Source organism: Sus scrofa, chromosome 1 (assembly GCF_054392235.1).
Source record: "Sus scrofa isolate SSC_HxYL_T2T_F1_AM1 chromosome 1, Sscrofa_HxYL_maternal_Yorkshire_Landrace_v2.0, whole genome shotgun sequence".
Lineage (NCBI taxonomy): Eukaryota > Metazoa > Chordata > Mammalia > Artiodactyla > Suidae > Sus > Sus scrofa.
In genome coordinates this window covers 253,295-261,173 of record NC_139383.1, presented here as the reverse complement: position 1 = coordinate 261,173, position 7,879 = coordinate 253,295, and the positions used below count along the sequence as shown (strand labels likewise).

Genomic DNA, 7,879 nt, shown 5'->3' with positions numbered 1-7,879 from the left:
GAGGGAAGGACGGGGAGCCCGGGGTCAGTGGAGGCAAACGAGTGTCTCTACAGGATGGAGAAACCACAAGGCCCTGCTGTAGAGCCAGGGAGCTCGAGTCAGTCTCCGGAGATGAACCACAGCGGAAGAGTGTGAAAAAGAACAGTGTGTGCGTGACGGAGTCACTTTGCAGTACAGCAGAGACCAGCACGCCATTGTAAATCAACTATACATCAATAAAATAAATTTAAAAAACAAATTGTCTAAATTGGAATGAGGAGTTCCCGTAGTGGCACAGCGGAAACGAATCTGCTTAGGAACAATGAGGTTTCGAGTTCAATCCCTGGCCTCGATCAGTGGGTTAAGGATCCAGCATTGCCGTGAGCTGTGGTGTAGGTTGCAGACGCGGCTCGGATCCGGGTGTTGCTGTGGCTGTGGTGTAGGCCAGCAGCTGTAGCTCGGATTAGACCCCTAGCCTGGGAACCTCCATGTGCCGCAAGTGCAGCCCTACAAAGCAAAAGACCAAAAAATAATAATAATAAATAAAAAACAAATTGGAATGACACAGGCCAGGAGGTGAGGGCCCCAAGGTGGGGTGGCCCACCAGACAGGCTCTGTTACAGCGACATCTGACTGGGCAAAAGCCACCCACACAGCACTGTGTCACAGGACTTGAAGAGGCTACTTCCAGGTGCGGCCAGGCCAGGCCCTGCCTCCACTCAAGAGCCTTGGGGATAAGGAGGGCTTTCTGCCCAGAGCCCTGTCCTCTGTGGGCCCAGCAGGCTGCATGTCAGCTCCCCCTGCCCCACCCCCAGACACAGGAAACAGCTTGTGTGCAGGCTGCACCCCACCAGCTCCCAAGCGGGGGCCCGGTGCCTGAGCCTCCAGCAATGGGGACCAGTGTGGGATGTGCCCTCGGGCTCCCAGAAAGAGCCTGGAATCTAGAAATCTAGTTTGGAGGACACCTCACGTGCCGGAGGGGGTCCTAGGAACTGCCAGGACTGTCGGAGGAGCAGAGACAAGCTGCCCTACACGCAACCACACATAGGATCCCGAGGCTCCTGGTCCCGGTGACACTATTTGTGCTTCCTAAGCATCACGGGAATTAAAGGATCCTGGTGTCGTGACACATGGGCCTGGCCAGGACCCAATAAGTGAAGTGTCCCACAGACATTTCACTCGCGTGGACAAGACCCAGCTGGGCGGGGTCAGCCAACGGCGCCTGGAGGACGGGGCGCTTCCCCAGAGCAACCTTGGACCGTTTGGGCTGCGCCTGCACCCGTGCTCACAGGGACCAGCCAGGCTTCTCACTGTCACCGTTCTCTTCTGGGCTGCCTCCTCTGGAATCACCATCAGAAGAAAACTCAGAAGAAAGGTCACAGTTCCCTGACCCCTACACTGACCAGCCCAGACCCTACCCTTGCTGCCCCCATGGAGGCCGCCATGGATTGGTTCTGGAAGCTTCCTCTCCCGCCCCCTTCCTTTGGGACTGCATTTCTGCCCCTGTCAGCTTTTGCTTGGCTGCGTGTCCAGCATATGTCCCAGCAGAGCCACCAACGGCGGGGGCAGCAAAGGTCACAGAGACGGGAGAGTCACTGCTGCTCAGGAGCAGGACTTCTCAGGCGCTGGGCCACTGAGGACAAGACACTAACCCGAGTGGAGACCAGAGGAGAGCCCTTCACAGCACTGAGCTTCATCAGCCCACTGTCTCACCTGCCTTCCGAGACACGAGAGACAGAGACGGCAGCTTCCAGCTCATCAGGTGGGGACAGCACTTTGGGCAGACGAGTCTGTGGTGCCTGGGCCTCGGGACTCTGAGATGCAGATCCGGGGTGGGGAGGCCAGATTCAGAAGCGGGGGAGGGCAGAGCCAGACTGGGGGCGGATCCAGACTGGGGTGGGTACAGATCTGGAATGGGGGGGTGCAGATCCGGGCTTGGGGCGGTGGGGGTGGGAGGTCCAGACTTGGCGGGGAGGGGAGGGAAGACAGATCCAGATTCGGGGTTGGAGAGGCCTGCATTCTGGACTCCCTCCCTCCCAGAGACACCAAGAACACGGACCACTCACCTGGACACTAGAAGACTGAGTGGCACAGTGTTCTGAAAAGACACGTTGAGAGAAAGACGAAAGGGGTTATGACTGTGCGATTACTCTATTCTGGAACTGATAGTCCTGCTCGCTAAACTTCTGGCTCCCCCAGGACACAGCTGGCCGGGGGGACGCTGCTTTTGAAGTAGAGAAAGAGCAGAGGCGGGGTCGCCAGCCCTTTCTCAGCTCCCGACCTGAGCCCTCCCCCCCCGCCCACCTCCTCCACAGGTGAAGGGCATGTAAGATGCCGCCCCCAGCTCCCCCCGGGGGCCACCTCCCAAGTCCAGGGGTGTGAGCTGCCAACACTGGAGGACGTGCTCGCCTGTGGGGATTTCATCCGGTTGGAAAGCGGGTCCCGGCGCTGTGCAGTCAGCTGCTCCCGTCCGTCCCAGGGCCAGAGCACAGGGTGGGGGGGCTTCGGCGTCTCCAGGGAGCTCGAACCGGTGGCTTCCTTCACCACAACGCGGCAAAAATAAAACCTCCCACAGTAAGTGACCGAATCAAAATAGCGTTTCTTTTTTTGGTTCATGGCTGCCCCACAAAGGCCTGGCTTCACGATCCGCCGACACCAGGGCCCAGAGCACCTGGTTCCCCCTGTCCCGGCCGAGGGTCCAGGTGGACAAGAGGCCTCCTGGGGCAGCCGCCTCGAGCTGCCAGCTGAGGACCTGCGGGGCAAATGTGCCCAGCCGCCGCGGGGGCGCTGCCCGGGCACAGACACGGGCGCCCACGGCCGCGCGAGGCCAGGGTCCCTCCGGCCAACATGCCACATGGACCAGGTGCAGCCACTTCAAGGCTGGGGCTGCGGGCTTTCCACGCGGACGCCAGCAGGCTTCCCCGGGCGCCTCACCGCTGGGGACGCGGGGCTGGAGACGCTGAGAGCCGCTCTGGGGGCAGAGACGAGAGTCAGCACACATGTCCTTCACGGAGCGCGTCCCCCGAGTCACCTCGCAGCCACCGCAGCGGGAGACGGGCACCCCCATCCTCAGATGGGGCCTGGAGGAGCCACGCCCGGCGGCCAGCCTGCCCCCGGACTCCCGCAGCCCTTGGCTGCTGCCGTCCAGAAAGGCCTGGCGCCTGTGGGCCCGGACCTAAGGGAAATCAACCACTCCAGCTGCCGAGGGCTGGCCCCGCGGGGCCGGCGTGTCGCCAGCCCGAAGTTCAAGCCGCAGAAGCCGGCCGTGATTCCACCCACCTCGTCTACGCGGAGGCGGAGCATCTCGGGGCATTTCCACGAGCTCCCCAAAGCCCGAGCCCCAGCTGACCGAAATGAGTGCACGCTGGGGCTCTGAGACCGGCCCTCCTCACCACTTGGGGCCTGGGGGGCAGGACGGAGGGAGGGACCCCTTCTCTCTGTGCGCCCGCCCCTCAGGAAGCCAACATGCCGGCAGCACGTCTGCCTGTGTCCCCAGTGGTCACAGGAAGAGGATGGCACAGGTTGGCACCGCCTGAGCTGACCGTCTGAGACCCCAAGCCATTGTCCAACCGGCACAGATTAGTTAGAACAGGGTCTTTGCTTTTGGTGGAATTATGTGGAATCAGATTTGGGACACAGGCCATCCAACACTCCACAGCTGTTCTCTTTGGCAATGAAATATGCCTTTGATGGGCAAAATGGTAAAACATATCAAAGTAAAAATGAGCATAGGTTTATGAGGAAAATAATAAAAGTTCTTTGATGATGAAAAGATTGAGAATATCACTGTTCTTGATAAATTCAGATAACTCTAGGAAGCCTGAGGATTGGAGCAACTTTGAAAAAGGGGCCACTCCTGATGTGATGAGATCAAGCAAACGGGTAGGGAAACCGTTCCTATTTAAGGGTGAAAGAAAATTATGAACAGCCGGACTTGCTCATGATCAAATAATGTAATTAAAATCATCGCTTTACCCATTATGTCGTAAAATATCCATGATGAATTGTGGTAAACAGGCTTTTCATACCTCAAGGGCATTGACATCGGTTGTTTGGGGGGAAGAGATGTGACATTTGGCAATGAGTGCCAAGAACAAAGTCACACTCAGGCTCTTCGACTTAGTAATTGGTGTGGCAGCTGGGAGAGCTGTTGGCCGGTGTTATTATAGCAGCAGGAATTTCCTAAATAAATGCTTTATGGCATATTAAGCAGTCTTTTAAAATGATGGTTTTGAAGACTGTAGTAATCATATGAAGACGTTATCATATGAAGCTGATGAAATTCCCATCCAGTCCAAGGCTTAGGCAGGAAGGCCCCATTAGTGCATGAGTGGCTGCAGCCTCTCACGAGCAAAGATTTTGAAACCTCAACACCTCTGACTTCATCCCAGCCAGAACCCAGATTGGGACTTGAACCCATGTGCCAGGACTCGAACCCAGCCAAAACCAAATTTGGGACTTAAACCAACAGTTTTTAAGTTAAAATCACTCACCCAGTGTCTGGACTTGCTGAGGTCCAGGTTCTCTGGGTCTCAGTGCAGAAGGAATTCAGCAGGAGACAAAGCGCCAGGCAAGCAGTAGATTCATTCAGATAAGATGCTTGTGAGAGGAGTTCCCGTCGTGGCGCAGTGGTTAACGAATCCGACTAGGAACCATGAGGTTGCGGGTTCGGTCCCTGCCCTTGCTCAGTAGGTTAACGATCCGGCGTTGCCGTGAGCTGTGGTGTAGGTTGCAGACGCGGCTCGGATCCCGTGTTGCTGTGGCTCTGGCGTAGGCCGGTGGCTACAGCTCCGATTCAACCCCTAGCCTGGGAACCTCCATATGCCGCGGGAGCGGCCCAAGAAATAGCAACAACAACAACAGCAAAAGACAAAAGACAAAAAAAAAAAAAAAAAAAAAAAGGATGCTTGTGAGAGATGCCAGCGGGCAGGCATGGAGGCTCTGCCCCGAGGGGCAGGCGGGCTGCAGTTTATCCCCCAAGGCACGTGGGGAGGGGACGAGACGGCCTCATCCTCGTCCTCGTCCTCGTCTTGGAGTCCACGGCAGGCCGACATCACCAGCTCCTCCTTCGCATCTGGTGAGAGCGTCGTGGACCCTGTGAGGTCAGACCAGGGCTGTCAGGGTGCTTGTTCCCATCCGCGGAAGGGCGGTAGCAGATGCTCAGATATGTAGACTCGTCTCGGGTTTCCGTCTAGTGAAGCTGTCCCCCTCGGAATGTCATCGTCCCCCAAACTCCGGTCCTTGGTCCTAAGGACCGTTGTCCTGCTGGACTCGAGCGCAGGCTGCACTGCATCTTTCACTTGATTACTCCACCCAGTCTTCACTGCTTCTCAAGCGGAGGATGTGAGTGGACCCCACAGCCTTCCATGTGTTCAACAAAAGAGGAGGTAAGGGGCGAGGGCCCGCACCCGAGCTTTCTCCTAAAAAGAAGGCTCACGGGCTGCGACGGAGGCCTGCCCCTGCCAAGGGCCATAGTGAAGCTGCTACTTCCCGTGGCTAGACTCCAGCCCCGTCAACAGAACGCCCTGTCTTCAAATATTCCAGGTTCTGTCTCATCCGTGCCATCGGTTAAAAACAAGGAAAAACCTTACTGGGGGGATAGTTATCAAGCCCAAGGCCGAGCCCAGCACAGCCCTTGTGGCCTGGCACCTGGAGCCTGTCACCCTCCGCTGGGCTGATGCCCCAGGCACTGCTCCCCTCTCTGTGCCAAATCGCAAGGAAGAGTCGGGGTTGTGTCAACCATCCAAACCGAGGCATCTGCGCACAGAACGGCCTGCGCTGCTCTGGCTTAGGCAGGACGTTTTCAGGGTCCCTGTGGTGTCAGTTTCGAAGGCAGATGTTCTGTTCTGCGGGGATGAAGCTGGCGGTTGGTGACGAGGACAGTCGAGCAGCGTCCACCAGCCCCGCTCGAGGACGTGGCCGGGTCTCCACCAGCAGAACCAGCAGAACCGCGGGACTCTTTCCATTTCCCTCATGTGGGTGGCCCCTCGGCTGCCAGGCCATCCCCAGGTTCCACAGGTGGAAAGTGTGGGGTGTCTGTCCCCCAAGCGACACCAAAACCTGAACACTCGCTTTGTGCAGAGACTCATGTTTCTCTGAGCTGTTACGGAAGTAACTGCCAGCTCTTCCCTTCCTGTGCTGACCCCGGAAGGAGCTCTCTTTCACATGTGTCCATTCTGAGGCTTCCGCTATCTCCTGCTGGCCGTGTACTCCCGTGGAAAGACCCAGCTGGGGGAGACCCTGGCTGTGCCACTCGGGGCCCGGTGGCCGACACTCCTCATGGCCAGCTGGGACCGCAGGGCTGAGTCGGACAGCAGGAGTGGCCTGTCTTCCACCTGTGAAACGAGAGCCTTTGGCAGTAGTCACCCCTCAAGGGGACTGTCAGTCCTGGGGGCGGGAGGTGCAGGGGCTGTCTCTTAAACACCAGGGGAGGGAGGCCCAGCCCTGCCCAGAGCAGCCCTCACACCCCCATGTCCCTGAAAAGTCCATGGGAGGCCGAGAGTCCCTTCAGAAGGAACATTCCAGCAGCCCCAGCCCCTGGACAAGGGAATCTCACAGGTCTAGAAGCAGCTGTTATCCAATACGTGCCTCTTAACAGTGGCAAAGGCTTGACGATTTCCGAGAGAAAGTTCACCGTGTTAATTAGTGCATTTCCTGGGCATTACTTACCTTCAAAACAAAGCCTAAAGACCCCAGAACATAGGCGGTTGAGAGGGAAGAGGAGGAAAAGGTGGATCAGCTGCCCACCTCTGCTCCAGTGGGGGCAGAACAGCCCAGCGTGCAGGAAAGCCTCCCCCACCCCCACCAACACCCCATGTTCTCCGTCTCGGCAAAAGCCTCCCCTGTGCAGCCAGGGGCAGGGGCAGGTGGTGCCAGGCCTGCTCGCTGCTGACAGGCGGCACCGCCCAGCTACAGGCTCCAACTGGGCCCAGAGGATTCGGTCCATTTGATCGCTTTCTTCTTTGTCGTTCAAAGAGGTCAAAGGCTGCGGACTGGGGGCTGAAGAGACTGTGGATTCTGAGATGTGGTTTCTCAGAAAACAGCCCCCACCCCCCGAAAAATACTTCTGTGACAAAATATCAATGCTAACGAGATGTCACTGGATTTTTGCATGTGTCCCTAACAGCTGGCAAGAACATCAACTCTGTTTATTCGCCACAAGCATACCCTTTATCTGCGTGTCTCCAGATAAAGGGATTTAAAATCCTATTTGTCAGTAAGGGACGGTGAAAGCTGTGAGATGGATTTTTTAGACTAAGAGAAGGGCGACTTTCTTCCCTCCTGCCTGGACGTGGTCTGGAGAGACCAGACGGCCGCTCCAGCCTCCGGGTGATCCCAAGAGGTCCCTGGATGATGGCTCGGCCACCTGTGGGTCCTTCAGCTGACCCGGAGGTGAGGGCCTTTGCTACTGCCTTTTCCCTCCTGGGTTTTTGCTTTTTGTTTTTTGTTTTTTTGCCTAAGACCATTCTCCTGACAATTTAGAAGCTTCCCATCATTCCTGCAGTGTCTGTTGGCACACGGCCAGTCTAGAACACTCCATCGTGTGTCTGCTCACAAAGACTGTCTTGGGGTGTCCTCCTAGTTTCACATACAGCTTCCACATTCGTCTTTTCATGAAAATTGTTTTCTATTTCACTCATACTGCCTGCGCTTTGAACAAGTAGGTCCTCAGAAAATACTCCCTGAGGAAAATGTATAACAGATACACTTTCTTTTTTTTTTTTTTTTTTTTTTTTTTTTTTTGTCTTTTTTGCTATTTCTTGGGCTGCTCCTGTGGCATATGGAGGTTCCCATGCTAGGGGTCCAATCGGAGCTGTAGCCCCCGGCCTACGCCAGAGCCACAGCAACGCAGGATCCGAGCCGCGTCTGCAACCTACACCACAGCTCACGGCAACGCCGG

At 56.7% G+C, this 7,879-nt stretch overlaps 1 long non-coding RNA gene across 1 annotated transcript; it reads left to right on the top strand.

Moving 5' to 3' along the window:
- The first annotated feature begins 1,562 nt into the window (after window positions 1-1,562).
- On the top strand, window positions 1,563-3,751 carry LOC110259813 (uncharacterized). The gene is made up of 2 exons (XR_014839186.1): window positions 1,563-1,741; window positions 2,295-3,751. It is a non-coding gene; the product is annotated as an uncharacterized LOC110259813 (long non-coding RNA).
- The last annotated feature ends 4,128 nt before the right edge of the window (window positions 3,752-7,879 follow it).